Source organism: Herpailurus yagouaroundi, unplaced genomic scaffold, assembly GCF_014898765.1.
Source record: "Herpailurus yagouaroundi ecotype Mexico unplaced genomic scaffold, PumYag 181, whole genome shotgun sequence".
NCBI lineage: Eukaryota > Metazoa > Chordata > Mammalia > Carnivora > Felidae > Herpailurus > Herpailurus yagouaroundi.
This window is the reverse complement of record NW_024412412.1, coordinates 12,800,150-12,827,662: the sequence shown is the minus strand read 5'-3', so window position 1 is coordinate 12,827,662 and position 27,513 is coordinate 12,800,150. Positions and strand designations below refer to the sequence as shown.

The following is a 27,513-nucleotide window of genomic DNA, read 5'->3' as shown; positions in this document are numbered from 1 at the left end:
ATATGGGAATATACACTTTCAGAATTAGAGGAGGACAGAAATAATTGGTTCTCATCCTCTAATCTTTCAAATGAAGTCTTTGACACTAAGTATCCAAGGTGCTGTCACCAGCCAGGAACAAAGTCACAATTGCACCCTGAGTCTTCTGCCCTGCGCCTTTGTTGTCCCAGCTCTGCTATGGTGTACTTGAGAATGGGCACCATCGTTCACGAATCTTCAAACTCCAATCCTGGGAGGAGGGCCCACGTGATGGACTGTATACAGGCACCAGTGTTAGGGACATTTCTCTATTCTGGAATGCTCAAATTGAAATTCCAACGCCGAGAAATAAAGGCTCACCCCTTTCATTTCTCATTTAACATTTCTTTTCTGCAGAAACCCAAGAGCACACAAAGTGATGAGGAACAAAGGTAATGAATGAATTCCCAGGCCCCATGTAGAGGAATAATTAATCCATTTGCTTCTCATTTTGATTCTGTACCTCCCTTAAAATTTATTATTAGAATTGAGCAGATGCCCTCTACAAAGGGTTTTCCTCATAATGAAGTCAGAGCCTGGAGAGTCAGGGTACTGCAGACTGACTCTGCAGGCAAACAGGGGGACTGCGGAAGTCCTTGAAAACATATGTTCTTTCAAGTAAAACCTTGAACTTCCAGAATTAACTCAAAATTACACTAGACTATTTTCACCCTGCAATTTTTGACTTTCTGAACTGTATGCATATTTCCCCCTCTATCAAAAGTGTACAAAACCATAGAAGTTACACGAATGCGGAATAATTTAAAAGATAATTCTAATTGGGAAGAATGTCGTCAAAGCCTGAAACTAAAAGTTAGGCTAATTGTATGGTCTAGAGGCCTAGCAAGGAGATGAACGTATGAATCATTTAGCTTATATGTTACAATTCCAGCAATCACTTCACTTGGCTGCTGAAGTTAGAAAACGCAGGCAGCTCAAGGGTTAATATCTGGGAGTAAGTTTTTGGTATTGTCTGGGTCACGGTTCTACCAGTCCCCAGGAAGCACACGTAGTCTCAGTTGTATTTCACTGACTTGTTGCATTTCTCGTTTGTACCACAAATGCTAATAAAAGTAAAGCAGGGACGCCTGGGTGGCTCAGTCGTTGTGTCTCTGACTTCAGCTCAGGTCATGATCTCAGTTTGTGAGTTCAAGTCCCACATCGGGCTCACTGCTGTCGGCACAGAGCCTGCTTCAGATCCTCTGTCCCTCTCTCTCTGCTCCTCCTCTGTGTGTGCTCCCTCTCTCAAAAATGAATGAATAAAAAAAAATAAAGCAAAATAAGCTAAATGGGTCAGAAATTAAGACCAAGTGAATGCATTTCAGGACCTAGAATGATGCTTCATAAATACTATGTGGTCAATAAATATTATCCCTTGCTTTCTGGCTTCAAATATCACTTTTACCTGGTATACTATATTTATTTGTGACCCTCTTGTCTGTCTCCTGGACTAATGTATCTAAATTTATTCTCTTTAAGTTCCCTTTTTCTTTAACTCTCTCTCTTAATTACTTCTACAGAGTTTCCCTCCTCTTATTGGTGTCAGGTTCAGAAAACTAGTAAGAAGTAACATAACCGATCGAGTCATTATACCTGCCTCTATGAAGATTTTTAAAAACTCCATCTCTCAACCCAGTATCCGACATTGTGTTATCCTTCTATCCTTGACACATGTCAAAGAATAAATCCTCCTGGGAATGTGGAGCAGAAGTAGAGCCAAATTATCCTTAAATAGGGAGAGTAGGGAGGAAGATGTTCACATCTGGGATTTCTCCTAGAATCAAGCTTCCAGTCCACGGCTATTGTATCATATACTAGTTCAATGAGTTATTCTCATCACATACCCAAATGAGCTTGGGTAAAATAACAGAGTGACAAAATTAAATAAACAAAACATGACTTATGTTTCAGAGACAGAAGGCTTGAGCTGACAATAGCCTTTATTAGACCCATCTGGGCTGGTGCTGGAAATTGTCTATAGGAGAAGCCGTGCTCAATGTTTTGTAGATTTCACTGACTGCATCAAAAGATTAAGGGTTTGTCATTCACCAAGCAAACTGCACTTTTGTGAGTTTATATACACTTTTTACTAAAGCAAGGGTACATACTTTTTTTCCACATCTGCTTTCAAAATCTAGGAGATAGATCTCACTAAATAATTTTTTTTCCCCAGCACCTACGAAGTTACCAGGCACTCTTGTATCTGCTGACAGTTTTCCTGACATTCTATGACCTTAAAAACATTACTTTTCCTTCTGCTGTCATGCTAAACATTGGGTAGTAAACATGGGCTACAGTACACTGTCACTGTTTATTTCTAAATAATCTTTCATGCCAGTGAGAATGATAAACTAATTGTTGCTGATGAAATTAGAATCACATTTTAATTCCCCGATGTCTTCTGTTATTTTTAAACATTTTTTTTTCGGTAATGGTTACTAATATTTGCATAACATTTGAAATCATTTTCAATCAGTTAACCTGCCATATCTTCGTTAGAAGCCAGGAATTTCAAGTCCATTTTATAAATAAGATCAGAATCATCTATGCAATTTATCATTGGGTATCAAACTTGCTAACTTATTTAGTTGGAAAGGAGAGAAGGAATAGAGGAAGGTGCCTTTGGCTGGTATAGGTCAGGAATCAACATGAGGCAGCGTTTAACAACGTTTCAATTATGAAGTGAATGAATAATATTATGAAGTCTCATGAAAATTATAATAAATTATTTCAGAGAACAGGAAGGGCAATGCAAATGAAAATCCCATAATATTTATCCCATCCCCATTGACTCTGCTAGAGTTGAATTTTGAAAAATTAACTTAGACACACTAAAAAAAAAGTTCGCTTATTTTACCTTTAAAATGCAAGCTGAACATGTAAAAAAAAATTTTTTTTCTTCAGTATGTGCATGAAGGCATGCTCGCAGGTGCCGATATTTGACAGATCATTTTGGAACGTGCAATCAACTAAGCGCCACAAGTGCGTCTACTAATTTATAAGAGGGGAGAAGACTAAGAAGCATCTGCTAAGTATCACAAGAATCACATCTGGGGTTTCTACATACTGATCTCTAACGCAAAATGAATTAGATGAGTGTAGGATATTTTACTTTATTTTATTTTTATTTTTTATTAAAAAAAAATTTAATGTTTAATTCTTTTTGAGAGAGAGACAGAGCGCCAGCAGGGGCGGGGCAGAGAGAGAGGGGAGACGCAGAATCTGAACCCAGCTCCAGACTGTTAGCACACAGCCCAACGTGGGCTCGAACCCATAAACAACAGGATCATGACCTGTGCCGAAGTTGGACGCTCAACCCACAGAGCCACCCAGGCGCCCTGAGCGTAGGATATTTTAAAGACAAGGCAACATTTATCTCATTAACTATTGTTACTGCTCTACAGGAAAACTTAAACATAGTGTCTTCAAAAATTTAAATGGTACTGCAGTTATTAAATGCATTCCCATGAGACTAGATTACAAGCAGGGTCATAACTTGGCACTTTGTTTTCTAAGTTAGCAGCTATATCCCTTCACCACTGTTCTACATTCTCTTAATTCTACTTTTTAGTACACTGTACACATTGTTGGGAGCAATGGGGAGTCTACATTCCTCAAAACCAGGTAACAGGGTCATGGAAAACATTCTAATGTGGTTGGAGGTAATCTCTTTCACTGAAAATTCTGCAGAGAACTTTTTTTTTCTTTTTTGCCTATGATGTACAAAGACACTAGTTCATTGTGCAAATTGCACAGAATATTATTCTTCTGAATGTAGGTCACTAGACAGTGTTGATTTCTGTACCTTGGCCCACATATTTCTGCACATGTAATAGTTAAACAGTAACAGCCTTGTTACTGGCGGAGAGACGTTTAATGGGATAATGCACAGTATCATGGCGCTGCCCAACACAGGTGTCCTGTTTTCATCCAACACTAAGCAAGGAGCCGATTCTTAATGTGAAAACGGAGGAGATGCCAGTCTGCCTTGCAAGGGTGACAGAGGCAACGCTGATGGTGACAGAGAAACAGATCCACAGAAAAGCACTCGAAAGATAGAGTGCTGTCTTTGTTAAGCACTATTAAGTTCCTTATTAAGAAGTAAATAAAGAATTTAACATACGATAAAATACTAGGAAAAAAGAGCTTCATCAGGGCTATATTTGAGGACACTGTCAGCATTTTTAACTTTGGAAAGAATCATCTACCACTAATAAAGATCACAAGCAAAGTAGCATGCCAGAGCAAATGGCATGTTGCACTGAGAAAATAAATGATCAGTAGGGTAGGTCAATATAGAGATGTACATTTTGATTAGACTATCCTTAATAGTCTGCTAGGAATTCCCTGCAATTCCTTAATTTTCTTCCTCTCCTATTCTCTCCTTTGGCTCCTCATCTCCTCTCCTCTTTCTTTCTACTTTTCTATCAACCTAACTTAAACAATCTGCTACCTATATACTTACCTATCTATCCATCCATCCATCCATCCATCCATCCATCCATCCAAATATATCGACTCACTCCTTTGGACAGGCCCACCACACATTCCCGACATCTATCACTTTCATTCTAGACTAGTCATTTTCAAGGAAATGATCTTTCATGATCTGTATATGTAATCGAATCACTAAAATGGGTGTTGCCAACCTAAGCGCTGAATAACAATTCTGGTGCCTGGAACAGATCAGCTCGGCAAGAGTTAGCCCTCCCTTTAAGGATGCAAAGTCAGCCAGGCTCATTTTGACTTACAAATGCCGCAATCTGTACCATGGATATTCAAAATGCTTAGCGGGAATGACAAAAACTGTGATATGCTTACCTAGGCTTCAATCATCTCCTTCGGCCCCATAACAAAACCAAGTCCTAAGTTTATTCTAAGCAGTCATGCACCCATGTATAAGATGAATTTGCAGTAGGTGTGTTTATGTGACTAGTTTTGGGCCACTGATAAAACGTAGAAGCAAAGTAAAGTGTTTTACTTCCTTGAGCCTTCTTAAAGGGAGGGCTGCCATCGTTCTTTGTCCCTTCCATTTACCAGGAAGGTAGATGTGATGACTGGAGCTCTGGTTGCTATTTTGGACCTGATCCAATACCCCAAGGGTACGAGGGTGAAAGGTTATAAAAGGTCAACACGACACCATGCAAAAATAAATCCCTGTATAGTTAAGTCACAATTTTTTGGCAATCTCTTACTTGCGAAAGAACACAAATACTAACTGATAAAGTAGGTAAAAGTAAATATGAAAAACTAAATAAAGTACTAATTAACCCAGAGTTTCAGTGCTTCTGTTTTTTAATGTTAGTATGACACCAACTATAAGTATAAAAAAGAAAAGCATCTGTTCTAATTGGTTTCTTTTTTTTCACCTTCTTTTTTCATATCCCTGTAGGTTGTTTTAATAAAAGTTATATCACATTTAAATTTGTCACTATTCAATAGTACTTTAAAAATTTTTTTAAATATTTATTTTTAACAGAGAGAGACATAGCACGAGTGGGGAAGGGGCAGAGAGAGAGGGGGGAGACACAGAATCCAAAACAGGCGGTAGGCTCTGAGCTGTCAGGACAGAGACCTACGCAGGGCTTGAACTTGGGAACAGCGAGATCGTGACCTGAGCCGAAGTCAGACGCTTAACCAACTGAGCTACCCAGGTGCCCCTCAATAGTATTTTCATCATGATTTACCATTATGCTTTACTTTCATTCCTTAAGTCAGATCCCACTTTACATTGAAGTTTTAAAGGCGGTGTTTTTTTTGCTCCTCTAAACCCCAATGCACTTAAGTGTGCCATTCTTTGGACACATGTATTTATTTTAAACTAGATTATGAACCCATGGAAGACCAGATCTTTGTGTTTCACACAGCTCATAGGCAAGTCATTTATACACAGTGGCTTTGAAGTGTTTCCTGGTGTTTGTGGTTATTTATATGCCCTTTGTAAAATATCTTCTCCATTAAATCCTAGAAAGGATAGCATTATTAGTAGTAATGTAATTATTTCTTTTACCAGTTTTTTCACAGTCCCAAGTATCTCCAAAGGAAGAAAAATAAAGATCTAAAATATATGACCTTGTAAATCAAGGAGAATAAAAATCTGTGAATATCCGAAATCCTAAAACTTTTAAATGCTATTAATAAAGACATCAAAATTCTGTTTAACACACTTTGCATATCTAATGTTCTTAACAAAACATGCATTTCAAGCAGAAGTTTTAAGGGTTTTAAATCACAGATTTTCACAGCATTTCCTTCCGGCAGCTGATGAAAATTGGATAATATACAATCAGAACACTTTTTTTCTACACATTTTAAATTGATTGAAAAATAGAAACAGATTTAACATTCAAAAAAAACACATTTGCAACCATTACATAAAAATGGTCTGATCTGATTTAGTAGATACTAGGTATAGAAACTTCGAGCTGACAGCATTCTTTGGGATGTTTTAAAACAGAGTGAACGTATTACAGCACCCAGGCTGCTACTCTCTCAAAATAAGTGCCTCTGACTCGTAGGTTGAATCTTCTACGAGGACTATCATAAAAGAAAACCTTCCACTTAATGAAAGGCAGCCTCCATATATCATTGCAGGTCCAAGTCTGACATTAAATTGGTTATGAATAGCTTTCAATATAAATACCTAAAAATAATACATTGCTGAAGAGGAGATATAGGAATACAACACATTTGCATAACATGTGAAAGTTCAGCATTTATTACCATCTTCAATATGATACAGAATGTGGCAATTGAAAAATAACTAGGGGACTATTCAAGCTGTCGGTTTGTGTTAACTAGGTGTATATTCAAAGGAAATAAATAATGAACAAAAGTATCTACCCTACATCATGTTGACTAAGCTATAAAGGCATTGATTACATGGCCAGAAATGCAGTCCACAGAACACGATACTCTTAAGAGGAATCATGTTTATGGCCAGAGAGATACCACATTGACTCTCAAATTCTGTTTGACCCAAGTAATTCATTCTTTTCCAAATATAAGGAAATATAGGGCATTTTTCTCTACATAAATGTGTGTGTGTGTGTGTGTGTGTGTGTGTGTGTGTGTTTCTGTAGGCTGTTTGAGCATATGCAAGTTACTATGTGTTTACAGAAGGCAAGGATACAATACCTAAAATATAAATGACTATTAGAGCAAGAAGTAAGGAAAGCTCTTAACTCTCCTCCCCCAGATATATCAATGCCTCTATCCTTTGTCATACTGGTACTAAGCCAGGGCACTAGACATAGAGTCCATGGAGTTAATCCAACCAACCATGGCGAGAAAGAGCAATCTGCTATTTTTTTTTTATTATTTTGTAATAAAAAAATCCTCTAAAAAGAAAAAAAGGGTGAGCAATAGGATACATTTTCCTTAGTAAGAAATATTCTGGGGCACCTGGGTGGTTCAGTCGGTTAAGCGTCCACCTTTGGCTTAAGTCATGATCTTACAGTTTGTGAGTTTAAGCCCCGCATCGGGCTCTGTGCTGACAGCTGGGAGCCTGAAGCCTGCTCTGGATTCTGTGTCTCCCTCTCTCTCTGCCCCTCCCCGGCTTGTGTGTTCTTTCTCTCTCAAAAATAAATAAATAAACATTAAAAAGAAGAAATATTCTAAACAAAGAATGGTTTGTGCTGTGAAGCTTTTTTCTGAAAACACATATTGACCACATTTGAAACTAATGACAAAGCACCAGAGAGTGGAGAGGAAGGTTGTATGCAAACTTACATATGGGTAAATAATAAATAAATAAGTAAATAAATAAATAAAAAGTCCTAGAAAGAAATAACAACATTAATTTCAGAAAAGTTAAACAACATAATAAAAATAATTGTATAATAAAGTTGGGTTATATAGGATTCTCACTGTAAAAAATCACTATTACTAAGTATTGATAAAATATTTATAGGGGCGCCTGGGTGGCTCAGTCGGCTAAGCGTCCAACTTCAGCTCAGGTCACGATCTTGCAGTTCGTGGGTTCGAGCCCCATGTCGGGCTCTATGCTGACAGCTCAGAGCCTGGAGCCTGTTTCCGATTCTGTGTCTCCCTCTCTCTCTGACCCTCCCCCGTTCATGCTTTATCTCTGTCTCAAAAATAAATAAACGTTAAAAAAATTTTTTTAAAAATATTTATAAATAGTAAGTATTATAAATGAAGTAGCCAATTTGTTGCCAAAAGTAGAATATTTTTGAGAGTAAAATGGGGTGGTATTCATAATAGACATTAACTGGGATGATGTTAGGAAAACCAGGAGATGTGTTCACTCTGTTTACAAGAGATGGGAGGGTATTACATCTGGCTGGAGTTGAAGATGATACGTCCTTTGACTCTACTAAAATGAGAACAGATTCAGTGCAATTATTTTGTCTATTGTGACAAACTAATGAATTAGAAGAACTTCCACACACGGCCATGACAAAATCACTGGCACCAGACATGCTCTTTCACCCTAAACAACAAAGAAACTGAGCAGAGTAGATAAAACAACTGTTTCAGGGTGATGAACAAGAGGCAATGGAGGACTGAGATCTTGGAGAGACAGAAAGCACATGAAGGAGACCCGGTATTTGTCCTGGCTTCCTGTCCTAAGGCAGTTTCCAGAAGGCATTCAGGGAAGTAGAGCCAAAGTAGAGCAGTACGTTAGCATTAGAGTATGCAGAGGTCAGAGTTCAGGGTGCAGAGGCATCTAGAATTTGCGTTATGGGGTACTAGAAAGAAGTATGTTGCAGGGTAGAAATAAGAGAAGCAAGGAGTGAAAGTCTGCATGGAGATTCTTTGTGGGTCTTTGGCTAGGGATTGGGTTGCACATATGAAGGGCAAGACTCCAGGTTATTGAACAGAGTGGCTATTTGCTGCAAGGCTGAGAACTAATACCCTCCGTTTAGCTTTTTTATCTATGATCATGCAGGATGGAGAGATGGTAAAGCCAATGTAGTCTGAGTAGGAAGAATGTACTGAACATCTCGAAGCATTGAGCTGAAATTACAGACAGGCTACAAATAGAGAATAAAGATGAACACCCAGCGTAAAGGATACGCCCTAAGGTATAGGAGATACAGCTACCGTAACAAAAAATAAAATTATCCTTACAGTTTAAAAATAATCTTTCTTCAACTTATCTATCAGAACAACATTCCATACCTTTAAAGGAAGACAACATAAACCAGATTCCATAATTCCTTAGAACAAATGCCAATAATGTCCAGGGTGTAATTGAAAATTACTAGAGGGGCGCCTGGGTGGCTCAGTCAGTAAAGCTTCCGACTCTTGATTTCTGCTCAGGTCACGATCTCAGGGTTTGTGAGATTCAACCCCAAAACGAGCTCTGTGCTGACAGTAGAGAACCTTCTGGGGATTCTTTCTCTCCCCTCTCTCTCTGCCCCTCCCCTGCTTGCATGTGCACACTCTCTCTCTCCCTCAAAATAAATAAATAAACATTAAGAAAATTTTTATTTATTTTTGAGAGAAAGACAGAAGGAGAGAGAAAGAACATGACGGAGGGGTAGAGAGAGGGAGACACAGAATCCAAAGCAGGCTCCAGGCTCTGAGCTGTTAGCACAGAGCCCAATGTGGGTCTGAAACCCACAAACTGTGAGATCATTACCTGAGCTGAAGTTGGATGCTTAAATGACTGAGCTACCCAGGTGGCCCAATAAATAAACATTTAAAAAAATATTACTAGAAACGTAAAAAAGCAGAAAAATGTGATCTTTTCTCTTTTTCAAGAGAAAAAACCAGCAATCAAAACAGACCACAAAGAGGTTAGATATTGAAGTGAGCAGGAAAAAACCTTAGAACAACTATTATAAATATGCTCAAGGACTTAAAGGAAAATAGGAACACAATGATGGAACAGAAGGAGGAACATCTGTAGAGAATAGAATATCTAGAATGAAAAGTAAAATATCTGAAGTAAAAATTCACTGGATGACCTTAGTAGAATATTACAGATAGAAGAATAAAGGGTTGGCAAACTGCAAAGAGATCAAAGGATTTCACCCAATATCACACACACACACACACACACACACACACACACACACACACAGAAATAAAAAAAAGGATTAAAAATAAATTAACAGATATCCACAGGCAATTAAAAAAAATCATCCTTGACCTAAAGCTTACACTTTATACAAACAAAACAAACAAACAAAAAAACTCAAAATGGATCAGAGACTTAAATGTAAAATATAAAACCATAACATTTTTTAGGAAAAAAATACTTAGAGAAAATTCTTTGGGAACTAAAATTAGGTGAAGAGTTCTCATACTTGACCCCCAAAGCATTACACATGAAAGGAAAAACTGATACATTTGACTTCATGAAAACTGAAAACTTCTATTCTTTTTTTTTTTTTTTTAATTTTTTTTTTTCAACGTTTATTTATTTTTGGGACAGAGAGAGACAGAGCATGAACGGGGGAGGGGCAGAGAGAGAGGGAGACACAGAATCGGAAACAGGCTCCAGGCTCTGAGCCATCAGCCCAGAGCCCGACGCGGGGCTCAAACTCACAGACCGCGAGATCGTGACCTGGCTGAAGTTGGACGCTTAACCGACTGCGCCACCCAGGCGCCCCTGAAAACTTCTATTCTATGAAAGACTCTTCTAGGATGATTACAGAAAATATTTGCAAATCACATATCGACAAAGGACTTGTATCTAGAATATACTGAGTACTCTCAGAACTCAGCATTCATAAAACAAAACAATGCAATAAAAATGGGCAAAATACATGAACAAGTATTTTACTGAAGAGGAATATGCCTGGAATATATGCACATGAATGGATATTCAATATCTTTAGCTACTTGGGAAATGCAAATTAATATCACAATGAGTTATCACAATGTACCTATCAGAATGGCTAAAATAAAAAGTATATATATTGATAATACCAAATGCTGAGAAGAATGTAAAGAAAATGGACCATTCTGACATTGCTAGTGGGAATGTAAAATAAGTAATTTTGAAAATAGTTTGACATTTTAACATTAAATGTGTATAGACTAGACAACCTATCAATTGCACACTTAGGCTTTTATCCCAGAGAATTTTTCCCAGAGTATTTTTATGAGAAATTTGTACACAAATGTTCATAGAAGCTTTAATAGTTTCCAAACTGGAAACGGTCCTTCAAAGAGTAAATGGTTAAACTAATTGCAGTACATTCAGAGCATGGAATACCACTCAGCTATAAAAGGAATGGACACTGGATACTTTCAATACTTGGGTGAATCTCAAAAGAATTATGGTAAGAAAAAAAAAACAACAACAAAGTTTGCATTCTATATGGTTCCATTTTTGTGACATTATTTTTTAATGTTTGTTTACTTATTTGAGAGAGAGAGAGAGAGCATGTGGGGCAGAGAGAGAGGGAGAGAGAATCTCAAGCAGGCTCAGCACTGTCAGCACAGAGCCCAATGAGGGGTTCAATCCCATAAATCCTGCAATCATGACCTGAACCAAAATCAAGAGTTGGATGTTTAGCTGACTGAGCCACCAGGTGCCCTAACATTCTTTAGATCAAAAAATTTTAGAAACCAAGTATAGATTCATTGTTGCCAGGAGTTAGGAATGGGGGAGGATGGGTATGGCTGTCAACAGGTCAAATGAAGGATCCTTATATTGATAGTACAATTCTGTATACTGGTTGTAGTGATAGGTGCACAAAGTTTTACATGTGATGAAACTGCAAAGAACTACATAGGCACACGTACATATAAATGAGTGTATATGTAATTCATGAATAAGCTCTGTGGGTTGCACCAATATCAATTTCCTAGCTTTCATACTGCAGTATAGCTATGCAAGAGGTAAAGACAGGCAAGGCTGGATTAAGGGTTCATAGACCTCCCTGTACATTTCTTTGAAACATTCTGTGAATCTGTATTTATTTCAAGGTAATTTAAAAAATGTTTAAAAAAATAAAATAAATGAACACAGCCTTAGTGACCTCTGGGAAAACATCAAGTAATCTAACATACATTTTATTGAAGTCCAGAGAAGAGGAAATATTTGAAAACAAGGAAATAATATTTAACACATTAAGAAACTTTCTTTTTTTAAATTAACTATTTATTTATTTATTTATTTATTTATTTATTTATTGAGAGAGAGAGAGAGAGAGGGAGAGAGAGAGAGAGAGAGAGAGAGAGAGAGAGAGAGAGAGAAAGATGCCATGAGCAGGAGAGGGGCAGAGAGAGAGGGAGACACAGTATCTGAAGCAGGCTCCAGGCTCTGGGCTGTCAACTCAGAGCCTGATGTGGGGCTTGAAGTCATGAGCAGTGAGATCATGATCTGAGTGGAAGTCAGACACTCAACCGACTGAGCCACCCAGACACCCCGTCTAATATTTAGATCAAAGAAGCTCAGCAAAAAACCATGCAGGAAAGACAAACAAAAACAAAAACACAAAAAAGGTACTTAGTCACATCAGAGCTGAAAAGCAAGCATAAAGAGAAAATCTTGACATTAGTCAGAGAGTAATGGACTCATTACATATAAAGCAATGCTTCTTCACGGGGGACAATTTTGCCCTATAGAGAAGTCTGGCAATTTGTGGAGACATATTTGATTTTCACAACTGGGGGTGGTTGTGGGGGTGCTAATGGCAACTAGCCAGTAGGGGCCAGAGATGCTGCTAACCATCCCACGATGCTCAGGAAAGCCACCCAAAACAAAGAATTGTGTGGCTTATGATATAAGAAGCACTAAGCTGAGAAATCTTGCTGTAAGGAAATAATAATGTGAATGATGGCCAACTTCAGATCAGAAACAATGTAAGCCACAGACAATTAAGTGACACTTTTAAAGTTACTCAAAAAAAAAAAAAAAGTATCAATCCAGAATCCTATGTCCAGTTTAAAAAAAAAAAAAAAAGGAAAGGAGAGACAAGAAAAAAAAAATCCCTTAAATAGGTTAAAATAAAGATTTTCAGATAAATGAAAGCTGAGAAAATTTGTCACGAGCAAACCTGCACTGCCAGAAATGCTACAGAAATATCTCTTCAGGCTAAAGGGAGATGATACCAGATGGAAACTTGATCTATGGAAAGGAATGAAGAACGTGTAAAGTGATAAATATATAGGGATATATATAACATGCTATACATATATTGACAGATTATATAATTTTAATAATTATATTTGATTATATTCGTATGCATATATGTACGCATGTATGTGCGCACGCACACACACACACACACACACACACACGTTTTTTTCCTTCTCTTAGTATTATGGGTTGAATTGTAGCTCCCAAAATTCATATGTTGAGCTCCCAAACCCCAGTACTTGTGAACTTGACCTTATTTGGAAATAGGTTATTTGTAGATACAATCGAGTCAAGATGAGATCATTAAGGGGAGGCACTTGGATGGCTCACTCAGTTAAGCGCCTGACTCTTGATTTCGGCTCAGGTTATGATCTCGAGGTTTGTGACATCGAGACCTGTGTTGGGCTCCGTGCTGGGCATCCAGCTTGCTTAGTATTCTCTCTCTCTCCCACCCCTCCTCCACTTTTGTGCTGGTGTGCCCACACGTGCGTGCTCTCTCTCTCTTTAAAGAAAAAAAAAATGAGATCATTAGGGTAGATCCTATTCCAATAAGACGGATGTCCTTATAAAAACGGAAATGCAGACACAGACATGCTTGTGGACACAAGGAGAACACCACGTGAAGATTGGAATTTTGCTTCCACAAATGGGTCACAGTAGGATCTAGAAGACAGAAACAGAGCTCTCAGCACCTCCAGAGGGAACATGGGCCTACTGGCACCTTGATCTGGGATTTGTTGGCCCCCAGAACTGTGGAACAATAAATTAATTTTGTTGAAGCCACTCAGTTTGTGGTACTTTGTTACGGTGGCCCTAGCAACATAACATACTTAGTTTCTCTAAACAACTGACCTTTTAAGGCAAAAATAATAATATTACATTGCAGTATCTTAATGTGTATAGAATTAAAATAATGATAAAACAGCACAAAATGAAGGTTCAAATGAATTTTAACTTTTACAATGTTTCAAAATGTTATTCAAAGCATATCAAGTAAACTGTGATAAGTAAAGATAGCATATTGCAAACATTTAAAAAGTTATATTAGGTACAGCTTAAGGAGCCTGAATGAAAGAATTAAAATGGATACTGAAAAAAAATTTTTTTTAATTTTTTTTATGTTTCTTTATTCTTGAGAGAGAGTGAGACAGAGCACAAATGCGGGAGGGGCAGAGAGAGAGAGGAGGACACAGAATCCAAAGCAGGCTCCAGGTTCCGAGCCGTCAGCAAAGAGCCTGATGTGGGGCTTGAACCCATGAGCCATGAGATCATGACCTGAGCTGAAGTAGGACGCTTAACTGACTGAGCCACCCAGGTGCCCCGAAAAAAATTTTTTTTATTAATCCCAAAACAAAGAAAGAAATGAAGAACAGAAGAATAAAAACCAATTCAATAAGTAGCAAAATTGTAGATTTAAATGTCAATAATTATATGCAATGAACTGAACGCTCCAATTACAAGGCATATCAGATAAAATACAAGAACTAGGTGTATATTATATCCAGAAATTCACCTTCATCCAAGAGAGACAGACTGGAAGTAAAAGACTAGGGACAGACATACCATGTAAACAACAGGCAAAGGTTAGGTAATAAAGCTCTCTCACTATCAGACAAAGCAGACATGAAGATAAAGTGTGTTCGTAAAGCAAAGAGGAGTATTTCCAAAATAAAAGCATTGATTCATTAGGAACTTATGACAACCTTAATGACAGGCATACGTGTATGCAGGTAACAACAGAGCTTCAATAATGCATGAAATAAATGTTGACAGAATTAAAAGAGAAATGATAAATCCACATTAATAGAGATTGCCAGCACCAATCTCTCGGTATTTTACAGATTTAAACACATGTTTGGATAAAGAATATTTCAACCACATGATCAACCAAATTGAATAAATTTGTATTTATATAACACCATACCCAGCAATTTCAAACTACATAGTTCTTGGGACTTTCATGGCACTTGGGATATTCACCAACATACACTTTATGATGATATCAGCTCAACAAATCTCAAAAGATAGAAAACTCACAAAATATGCCCCTAAAGACACAAAATATGTCTCTAAAGTAGAAATAAGAATAAGATATCTAGAAAAATCTCTAAGTATTTCGAACTAAAATAACATACTTCTAAATAATGTGCAGTGAAAGAGTAAATCACAAAGGAACCCAGAGGGTATTTTCAACTAAATGACAATGAAAATATCATGAATAAAAATTTGTGGGATGCAGTTAAAGCTATGATTCAAGGGAAGTGTGTAGCATTATAATACTTATATAGGAAAAGAAGAATCAGTTAAACGTAATAATCTAACCTCCTGTCTTAGGCATCTGGAAAAAGAAGATCAAATTAAAACCAAAGAAGGAAAAAACATAGTAAAAATAAAAGTTAAAGTTAATTACGCTAAAAACAGACAGAAAATTAACAAATCCAAAAGTTGGTATTTTGAAAAGACTAATAAATTTAATGGACCTCAGTAAAACCGATCAAGAAAAAAATATTAGAAACACAAGTTACCAATATCAGGAATGACAGAGGAACTATGACTACAAATGAAACAGAGATTTAAAGAACAAGGAAGGAACGTGATGAACATTTGTTGGAAAATGTTTGACAGCTCATATGAAATAAATATGTTGAAAACTCAATTTACCAAAATTAACATCAAAAGTAAAATAATGTAAATAACTCTATATCTCTTAAAGAATGAAATTTATAATTACAAACCTCCTCCCTGAGAACACTCCAAGCCAAGATGGACTGTCTGGTGAATTCTATCAAAATTTTCTGGATAAATGAATTTATACAAGCTATTTAAGAAAAGACAGGAAGAGGAAATACTTTACTTTCCTGCTCATTTAATGAGGTCAGCAATACCCTGATAATAAAACTCGACAAAAATATTTCAAGAAGAGACCAATGTCCCTCAGAATATAGACTTCAGTAAGTTCTATGAACAAAATGTTATTGAGTCAAATCCAGGATTACATAAAACGATCATACATTACAACCAAATGGGGATTTATCCCAGGAATGCAAGATGGGTTTAGCACTTAAAAGATCAATTTAATCCACCAAATCATCAGAAAATAAAGAATGAGCGTACAATCATTTCAATATGTGCAGGAAGAAATGCTTTTGACAAAATTCAACACGTATTCATTATAAAGAACACTTAAACTTGGGTCAGACAAAACTCCCTTAGTCTGAAAAGGCATCTACAAGAAGCTTAAAGTTAATGTCATACTTAGTGCTAAAACATTGAACACTTGGCTTCTGAGATCAGGAACAACGCAAAGATGTCTGTTTTCACTTCCTATGTCATGCTGTGCAGGTAGCCCAAAGTAATACAACAGCAAAAAGAATGACATAAACGGCATAAAGATTGGAAAAGGTGAAGTAAAATACTGTACTCATAGACAAAATGACAATTTACATAAAAATCCACTGGACCTTGTAGAAAAAACTACTAGGAGTAGTAAGTCAGTTTGAATGATCGTAGGATACAGAGTCAATATGTAAAAAAATCATTTGTAGTTTTGCACACTGACAGCAAACAATGAAAGGAGAAATGTGAAATTTTAAATGCAGTTCATAATAGCAAAAAAAGCACAATAATTAAGCATAAGCTTTAAAAGGATGTGAAAGCTCTGCAATGAAAAGCATAAAATATGAAAAAAAAAGACTAAGTAGAGAGTTATCATGTTCATGGATTGGAAGACTCAACATTATTAGCTTAGTTATTTGCCTTCAATGAACTATGAAGTCAGTGCAATCTCAATCAAAATCCCAACAGGACTTTTTGTTTTTGTCTTCTTTGTTTGTTGTTGGTTTGTTTGTTTGAAGAATTTACTAGTTCATTCTAAAATATGAATGGAAATACAAAGGATCTAAAGTAGCTAAAAACACTCATAAAAAGGGATAACACAGTTGGACGACTTCCATTACCTGATTACAAGAGTACAGTGTTCGAGGTAGTATGGAATTTGTATAGAGATAATGCAACCGATTAATGAAATAAACAGGTCAGAAATAGATCGATGTGATCAAATGATTTTCGCTAAAGTGCCAAAACTACTCATTTGGGGAAGGAATTATTTTTTTAAATAGATTGTGCTGAAATAATTGCATAAAAATTTGAAAGAATGCATCTCAACCCCTACCTTAAACCATGCACAAAAATTTATTTTTTTTAAGATTTTATTTTTAAGTAATTTCTACACCCAATGAGGGGCTCGAACCCACAACCCCAAGATCAAGAGTCGCACGCTCCACCGACTGAGCCAGCCAAACACCCCCTGTGCATAAAAATTAATTCAAGATCATCATATAAGGACGAAATATAAGGACCAAAACTATAAAGATTTTCACACTTGATGTTGGCAACTATTTCTTAGAGAGGACCCAGAAAGCACTAACCATGAAAAAAAAATGACTACAATTCATCAAAACAAAAATACCTATTTATCAAAAGAGACAGTTAAGAAAATAGACAAGCCACAGACTGAGTGAAAAGATTCCTTACACACAAAATCTCATAAAAGTCTTCTCGCCAAAGTATACTGTAAAAACTCCCACAACTCAAGCAAACACAGTTAATGGGCAACCAACTCAAACAGACACTTCAAAAAAGGGAGACATATAAATGGCCAACAAACACATAAAAATATGCCTACGCCACTAATCACAAAGGTAATGCAGATTAAAGCCACAGTAAGATCACAAAAAAGTTAAAACCCAGAAGACGAATAACATCAGATGTTGGTAAAGATTTGGGACAAATGGCATCCCACTTTCCGGTGGGACTGTAAGATGGGACAGACTTTGAAGAACTGTTGAGCAGTTTGTTCTAAGGTTAAACACACCTCCTCCATGACCCAGAAATCCACCCTTTAATATTATCCCAAGAGAAATGAATACATTCGGCCACAAAAGGCTTTTACAGAAATGTTTGTAACAGCTTCATTCATAAGGTGTAAAACTTGGAAACAACCTAAATGCCCAATGAGAAAGTGATAAAAAAAAAATAGCAGTATATTAATTTACTACAATTCTACTCAGAGTAAAACAAAAAAAAAAAAGTGCGAACCAAACTACTTTTAAACTTAGCAACAGGGATGAAATTCAAAAGCATTATGTTGAATGCAAGAAGACACAGGCAGAAAACACACGTTGCATGACTGCATTTAAATGAAGTTCAAGGATAGGCAAAACTAATCTCCAGGTAGAAATATACTGGTAAGAGAGAGTGGTTAGGGATCGACCCTTTCTTTGTGACATAAAGAACTTCTTGTTTTTCATACTTATGCACATTAATAACTAAATGGAATATACACCAAATACCTATTTTTGTAATTCTCAACATCTCAAGAAAGTTGAGATACTGCTGAATTGTTGTTTTTAATGCCAATTTTAATCTTGCAACTCTGTTAATGCTTTATAACATACATATTCTTTAAAATAAGTAGAAAACCCACTGAGGAGTTTTAAGTAAGACTTTTAGGAAATATTACCTTAAGTGTTTTTCTTATATGCAAAATGCACATAATTAAAGACACTTAAGTACATGTTCATGAATGGGTTGAGGTGATATAGGTATATAAGGGTATAGGTATATATACTACAGATCTCTTTAAAATGGAGTGTATCCTTAACATTTAGGAGTGAATCAAGAATTTCTCTGGACAACAGGTAAACAATGTATAATGGACAAGATAAAATATCACACTGTGATTTGCAGATAATTAACGACACTAAAGCTTAAAAAAAAGGTGGAGTACAGAAATTATATTTAAAATGGCACTAGTTGCCCTAAAATGAAAATTAATTAAGTTGGACAAGTCATAACATTTAATAACAGTGTACAAGAAATTGAACAGTGACCATTTTTTTTTTTTTTTTTGGAAACTCGGGCTGGATAAAAACTCTAATATTTTTGTCTCCAGGCTCTTGATCAATAAGATACTATCTAAATCATTAAGTGAAACATTTGAAATGTGAGGGTTTAATTACTATTTCTCAGGAAGATGCCTAAAAATTAACAGAGATTAGGAGGCTCTTAGTAAGGCCTTCCCTAGAATAGGTAAGTGGAAAGGCAGTTATCTTTCTAGAAATACATGTGATTTCCATTTCTCTTTTATTATGCTAAACACAATAAAGCCTTTAACTAATGTGCCATTAAGTCTTTGGCTGATCTAAGTGTACCTCTGTCTATTTTCTTGGTTCCTTTGAGAAACTGTGCAAAATCTTCATCCTATGTTAATTTTCAATTTAATCGGTCAATGCCAAAAGAAAATCTTTTACTCTAATTATAAAAGACAGTTGCTGTAAACATTTGACGTGATGAATACCTTTCCTGATCTTGGGCAGGCTATAATTGATTAAGCACAAATATGAGGAAAAACCTGAGTGGAGTGCTTAATCAGCAGTGACCCACAATTAAAACAGGTGATATTTGCTGGGTTTAAGAATAAAAGCAATGTGACTCCAATTAGCTGTCAAATCATCTGGAAAAACAGCTGTTACATAAATAGAAAATCACTTGGTCTTCCTGCTCACTTTTTCAACGTTGTCTTTATTGTTAAGTCATTTAAAAAGATAGTCCCTTTATTCACATAACATTAAAAAACAGGAGAGACTAATTTGCAGTGTTGGAAGTCATGAGCGTAATTCACTTTGGTGGGGATGGGGAAAGGGTGGGAGAGGGAAATGTTAAAAAGGGCACAGGGTTGGGGCGCCTGGGTGGCTCAGTCAGTTGAACAACCGACTTCGGCTCAGGTCATGATCTCACAGTCAGTGGGTTCGAGCCCCGCGTCGGGCTCTGTGCTGACAGCTCAGAGCCTGGAGCCTGCTTGGGCTTCTGTGTCTCCCTCTCTCTCTGCCCCTCCCCTGCTCATCTGCCTCTCTCAGAAATAAATAAACATTTAAAAAAGTAAAAAAAAAAAAAAAAAAAGCACAGGGTTGTGGAGATCTACTGGGGTGCTAGTAACACTCTGTTTCTTACCTGGGTCCTGTTTTATGGATGTGCTCACGTCGTGTAAATTCATCCAGCTCTGCACTTACAAGCTGCACATCTTTTCTGAATGTTATACCTCAGTACATTTACACAAAAATATAGATTCCTTCCATAAATATATGGAGTCACTTCAGGACTGGACCAGAATTGAAAGGATGTATGCTAGTGTCTATTATAAATAACCATTGTCTTGAAAGCTTTCCTCATCAGTGCTTCTAATCTCCAAGAACACATGCCAAAATATTGAAAATTTTTATGAAATAAGACTGTACACAAAACAGAGGTGCAACATTAGATTTTGATTATAATCAGATTTCAAATTTAAATGCTACTTACCAAAATGGTGTATTTTCCTTCAATTTTGTATCAGATTGCTCATTAGAGTTGCTAAGAAAGACGGTGCTGGTCTTACAAACCTGGAGAAGAAGTACAAATAGAAAAATTGCTATACTATGTTTATTTCACGATAACTGTATGTATTAACTATACTAACATGTATGTATCTGCGTAACTATGAACGGATAAGTCATTCATGTAAGCATTCATATAACAAACAACTGGGGCGCCTGGGTGGCTCGGTCGGTTAAGTGGCCGACTTCAGCTCAGGTCATGATCTCACGGTCTGTGAGTTCAAGCCCCGCATCAGGCTCTGTGCTGACAGCTCAGAGCCTGGAGCCTGTTTCAGATTCTGTGTCTCCCTCTCTCTCTGACCCTCCCCCATTCGTGCTCTGTCTCTCTCTGTCTCAAAAATAAATAAACGTTAAAAAAAAAATGAAAACAAACAAACAAACAATTGCCGAGAATCTTTGCATGTACCAGGTGGCACGGGGTGAAAGCAGGTACATAAAGACATATAAAAATGTGCCAAATTTGTGAGGACCGCGAAAGAGGAACAGATCACATGTTACAGGACACAGGAGGCAGAAGAGGTTACTTCCAAGAAGGAGATTGAGTAAAGCTTTGTGGAGGAGGTGGGTCTTAAGCCAGCCTAAAGAAAGAGTCTAATTTCTTTTAAATGTTTATTTATTTGTTTTGAAAGAGACGGAGTGTAAAGGGGGGAAGGGCAAAGAGAGAGGGAGAGAGAGGATCCCAAGTAGGCTCCACACTGCCAGATCAGAGCCTGATGTGGGCTCGATCTCAGCAACCACAAGACCAGCTGAAATCAGAGTCAGATGCCCAACCGACAGAGCCACCCAGGTGCCCTGAAATAGTCTGATTTCTTAAAGATGATGGGCAGGAGTTGGAATGAGAAGAACGGATGGGGAGGGCAATCCGGGACAAAATGACCAACTATGGAGTTTGAACGTAATGGAAAAGGGGGCATGGGGAGCTGAATGCATTTCAGTTTCATTGGAGAACATTTCCAGAAGATTTGGAATCAGTGTGAAACTCTGGGGCTAGAGGTTGTCACCTGCAATGAGCCAGGCACTACGGAAACTCAGGGGTTGGGCTGTGAATAAGAAACAGGACGGCCCAGCCCTCGTGAAGCTCTCAGCCCATCAGGACAAGCCAATACAAAAGACTATTAACATACGTGTGAGCAACAGAGGTTTCTTTGGGAAATCTCTAGCTGAGGAACCAGTCAGGTCCAAAAGTCAGAGTTAAAAAATGACAAGTCTCAAGAGAAGCGATCATCAAGCAATGATCACCCAGCGAGAGAGAGCATCAAGAGGGAGCGATAGGGACAGACTCAGTTACTTGTACCAGAAAGGAAAAGGTGAGTGAGGGAGCAAGCAGAGAGGAAGCAGGAGGTTCACAAGAGCCTGGCATCAGGAAAGATGACAGAGAAAAATTTTACGGAGGAGGTTATGCTCAAGAGCGGGACGCTTTGAAGTTGAATCAGGGCGGATACTAAAAAGTGGTTTATTTCTTTTGCTTATTCACTTGGTGAGGTGCAAGGTATTCATGGTTGATGTTGAAAATTCCGGGTCGATGAAAGCTGACCTGATATTTGGCCATTGCATATAAACGTCAGCACCAAATTTTACAGCCAGTGCCTGTATTTGTGCCTGAGCCATGCCAGTTGTTAACGTATTTTGCAGATCACCTTGAAGGAGGGCCCAATGTACTCTGGTAGGTAATTATTTCCACAAAATGCCACTCTTATTTCTTAGCGCATCAAGGGTCTCTGCAAATGATTAAATTCAGTAGATAGGGGGCCCTGCAGGTAATTTTTCCTCCCCCAGCAAGGTGACTCGTCGCCACCACTTGGCTATGTCTGGACACGGAATGCTGGAGACAAATGCTGAGTGATGAGCTCGTGCTTATTGAGTGTGTTAGTACTAAGTGCTTCGTGAGTATTAGCTCATTTAATCTCCATAACAACCTTAGAAGGCAAGCACAATTTTCATCTGAATATTACAGATGAGGTAACTGAACCTGAGAAAATTTAAGGAATTTGCCAAAGGTCAGTCTTCACAAAGCCAGCGCTGATCACGGCTTTTTCTCCTGGTCGGAGTGGGAACTATTGTTCATTAATTCTCCTGGTTTCTACACAATTCTCCAATTAAGATTCAAGCCCCATACTACGGGTGACCTCGTGGGGCATGCCAGAGCATCCTGAGCTGGGACAAGTAGGAAGTGGATTCCTGTTACATTACCTTATCGTCTCCAACTTCACGAAAAATTGGAGTTTTTATGTTGTGGAACGTACAGATACATGGATTACGCTTTACCACTCAACCAGCTGATACTCTGTTTCTTCAGAGGTCTCAATGAGAGCCTGGGGGCAGCGGGGGGAGGTGGTACATAGCGTCATGGCAGAAGATGAGGGTGAGGACAAGCCAAATCTTAAGATTAGGTTGAGGGATTCATTGGTTATCGATGACCCTAAAGACTGTAGTTAAAGAAGCATGGCGACACAGACCCATATTCGCTTTCTGGAGTCAAGCCCTTGGGTTTTACAAATCAGCACAAGTAGTTTGGCCCTGGAGCATCTCTGTCTGCTTTTCACTTGACTGTTGGAAATGGTTGGGGGAGGAAGCCGTTAGTTCCACTGCATTTGGGAGAAGCTATGGGCCGCTGGGTTTGGATTTCCATTTGAAGAAACTTAGATGTGTTTCCACATGGAAATGTGTGGGCCTAATTCTATAGCTGTGCTGATCAAATACGCTTTTCTAGTTATCTTATTGGCTTTGTGCATGGTGTCTGCTGGCCCGAGAATCTAGTCATATTATCAAATATCACTTCGATAAGAAAATTCCATGGTGCCCATTTATTCATTCAAGAAATATTTATTGCACATCAGCTATATCCCTGGCACCGTATTAGACAGATACTATTTATCCAACAGTCATCAAAAACAAACATGGTGGCCGGCCTAAATAAACTTCTAAATGAGCATGTTACCAAGACACTTTTAGGGTTTTTTTATTAATGTTTATTTATTTTTGAGAGACAGAGAGAGAGAGAGAGAGTGAACTGGGAAGGGGTAGAGACAGGGAGACAGAAGCCAAAGCAGGCTCTGGGCTCTGAGTTGTCAGCACAGATCCTGATGCGGGGCTCGAACCCACAAACCATGAGATCATGACATGAGCTGAAGTCTGATGCCTACTGGACTGAGCCACCCAGGTGCCCCGCAAAGACGCTTTTAAATACAATTAGTATTCTAGCTGACAATTGACTATTTGCCTCTAGACCTGACCTTCTGTTACTCAAGAACGATTGTACAGAGAGTGATGGGTAGCAAAGAAGGAAACGAACTCATGCGCATGTGGCACTGGGAGATGCTGTGCACACGTGATGTGCTTCATCCCCACCACAGGTCTGTGAGGTAGGTGATGCTTTCCCGGATGTGAAGCCCAATTTTGTTGAATCTGAGGCACATTCTTTCTCTACTAGACCATGATGCCTCTTGTCTGCACTTCTGTACCTAACTCGTTGCGTCCCTGAGTAGCACTGTGGATAACCTCTGTTACTTTCCTTTTTCGTAGAGAGGCCTTTGTTATGCCCAAAAGGTAACACTGGCTCTTGTAGTCAGTGGCCAGCATAATCAGAGAGAGATACTGGCCAACTATGTTTTAAGGAGATTTTACTGTTTGCGGTTGGTATGACTTCTAGAAAATACAAATACCTATGTTTTTAATATTGATGATAGTACCACTGATTTTTTCAGCATGTTATTTTTATTTACTCAAACGTCATAATAAAGCATTATCATTCAGAGGCCTGTCAATATTGAGATAAACACAATAGGTTTTGGTTGTAATTGTTTAACCTTGATCAATTGATAGTATCTGTCCTTCAATGCTTATGATTATACAATTTTAGAGAATATATTTTTTATTTACTTATATAGTCACAGCACTTATTATCACTGGTGAAGCATAGTTCCCTTTCCTGAAAAGCAGCCTCTCTATCAAAGGGATCTTGAACATTATGCAATGATTCAGGACTTAACCTTTCTGTGATTCACAGGTCAGCATAAATCACTTAAAAAAAATGCATTCCTGAAGTTATCAATTGTAAGTATGTAGTTTCAGTGAGTTTTCATTCTCTTGAAATTATAGGATTCTTGTTAAGTATAATTATATACCAAAAGACAACCCAAGAGAGCATCTACAAAATAAATAACTCAGTAGTGGAATAGTTGGTGTGATTGTTCAGTCCATCCAAATTATGAATTAGACTGACATACACCTGATCGCAGTAGAGTTAATCATGAGGGTGTTAGAAACTTCTAGATTGACCGTGACTTGGGTGACTTAGCTATAGGTTAGAGTTAACAGACTCAATTTCTTGAAAATTACAGAAGATAGAAATAGCATGTTAATTTATGGGGAGTAATTACTTAAGGGTGCTACTGAGGTTAGCCACGTAATCAAGATTATGGTTTCCAAATATCAAGTGAATTAAAATAATCATTTACTATTAACTTTACTCTTGCAAAAACTATTTCCAGCTTTCAGCAATTTTATATGCCTTGCAAATATTTAGAAAATGATCAAAATCTCTGGATTTAAAAAAGTAGATATATCGCATATAACTTAGAGCAATACATATTCTGTGCAGGTTTATAAACAGTGGTAAGAAAACTGATTATTTTAAGTGGCACTAAACTTATGAATTTTTATGCTTATTGACACATTTTTTGACATTCTGAGGTTTTTCCAATCAAGTCTCCTTAAATATATATTTGGGAGGATGCTGATAAGAATCATAATACAAAAAGAAGAGTAAAGCAGCAGATTTCTAAAGCTCTACCAACCTAGGGACATGTATCATATCGGAAGATCACAGGAAAAAAAGTGTCTATGATGAAAATAGACAGAGTGGAAAGAAATGGTTATTTCTGTCAGTGCTAAAAAGCTTAGAGAGTCACTGATTAAGGTCACTGCCAATTTTATCAATGAGGAAAGTGCTTTAGCAAGGCTTCAACCCCTTATTTTTACCATCTTCTGTGTAAGCATGTGGATGATGTTACTGTCAGGGTGTCCAAGATCAAACACAAAGGACATTCAGGGTCAACTAAACTAGAATTTTCGTCAGAACATCTAGACTGTCTAAAACCTACTCCAAATAATGCATTGTATGTCTTCTTGACCCCTTGTCTCCTTCAAAGCCATCATCATCAAGAACAACAAAAAAAGAGAAAAGGGGAAGAAGAAGGAAGGAAAAAGAACCAGTAACTACATTAACATTTGTCCTTGGCTTCCCTGGAAATAAAGAAAATCTATAATGCTCAAGACAAATCTTTCCTTTAAACATTTATCAATGGAATAACTACTGACAACAGTAAGTAAGATCTAAATCCCGGGCTCCAAGCTGATATCCAAACACATTGCTAATCAACAGCCAACACAGCCTACTTTATAGCTCAGGTGAAATTTATTAAATCATTTTCCCATCTGTAAGCTCCACATAAGTATGAAAGATGTGTGTAAATCGACTCTGGTAGTACCTGAATAATGTAATTGGAAGTTACAATAGGACAAAAAATAGTACTTTCACATTAGAACACACTTTAAATTACTGTGTGCAGATGGTTGGACATGTTCAGACTAGTAGATGTCTTCCGAGCCCTAATTGAGTCATAGAATCAACTCGCTGTAGAACAATGGAGAACAATAAATGGAAGATGTAGCCCAATACTTTGGCATTGATAATTCGAAATCTCGGGAAAAAAAACGATACCTTCTGAAAAACACCGACCTAAATGAGTCAGAGCAACTTAAGCACAGAGAGCTACAGGTCAAGAATCTCCAGATGTCCCATCCGGAACGTAAGGCTCTAGAATCTCAGCCTTCAACCCCATAAAGGCGGCTTAGCCACCATCTTGAGTCATTCTTGATACATGTTCATCCTACCAGACCTCCCTTAATTTTATCTGATCCTGATCGATACCTTGGCTGATTTGGCCATAGACTCTATTGCCGTTAACTTCAATTGTTCCCTGCACTGGTTCCCCAGTGTGTGGCCTAATAAGGGCCTGAGGACAAGATGTTTTTTTCAAGGTCAGACATATCTCTGTGGCTTATGAAGATACAGCTTTCTCTCTTCTCTCTCTCTCTCTCTCTTTTTTTTTTTTTTTTTTTTTTTTTTGGTAGCCTGGGGTTTTCAGCTTCATAGTCATTAGCACCCAAGAGAACAAGGGTGAAAATGTAATCTCTGTCTGGGAAAGCCTCAAACTCTTATCAGCTCATTATCAGTGAGCTGGTGTTGGGGCCCTAAAGCTCAAAGCATGCCCTGTGGACTTCTGTAGAACTTCAAAGTTCAGTTGATGGACAGAAAACTCATCTTTGACTCCTACAGTTGAATAATATGCAATTTCATACAGACTAATGGATACTCACTAGTATTTGCTGAGTTGCTAGAAGGTACTACTCATAAACTAATATTAGCATGTTACCAGAATTAACTGAAAACTGTAAATTAGTATTCCACAGAGGCATCTGACTTCAACTCGATGCTTGGGAGCCCTGCAATGTTCCTGCTGTTCATTTTCACATGAAAATTGTTAGAATTCCTGAAATCTGGGAAGGGGCATGACGTTAGTGCTACTGTTTTGAATTGGTCTTGATTGCAGACAAATATGTGTGAGTTAACGTGTTTGTAACATTACTATTTGATTTTATATTTGTTCATCATTTGCTTTGTTGCTTAATTGCTGTGTTGGTAATATGTTAACTGCTATTTTGTGCCTAATATAACAAATATGTTAACTGTTATTTTGTCACTATTTTTTATAGTAATAAAAAATCTATACATTTTGTTTTAAATTATGGGGTCTTTTTCCTCTGAAAAGTAGGAATAGGTTGAGATATATAAATCCTTAAGTGAACCACGGTCAAAGGTTTGAGAAGCACTGCCTCATGATCAAAGTCAGGACAGAAAAAGTTTTATGAGCAGGGACTTAAAATAACAATTCTTGTTTGTGACCAGCTACTTGTAGGTGCCTGGATCCAGGAGAA

The 27,513-nt window shown here is 37.6% G+C and overlaps 1 protein-coding gene across 9 annotated transcripts in view; it reads right to left on the bottom strand.

Annotated features, from left to right (window-relative positions):
* Window positions 1–27,513, bottom strand: part of TENM3 (teneurin transmembrane protein 3) — a 1,301,596-nt gene that overhangs the window by 856,802 nt on the left and 417,281 nt on the right. For all 9 annotated transcript variants that reach the window (XM_040490383.1, XM_040490387.1, XM_040490391.1 and 6 more), the window contains exon 3: window positions 20,441–20,520. The gene's annotated coding sequence lies outside the window, so the exon portion shown is untranslated. The remainder of the gene's footprint in view (window positions 1–20,440; window positions 20,521–27,513) is intronic.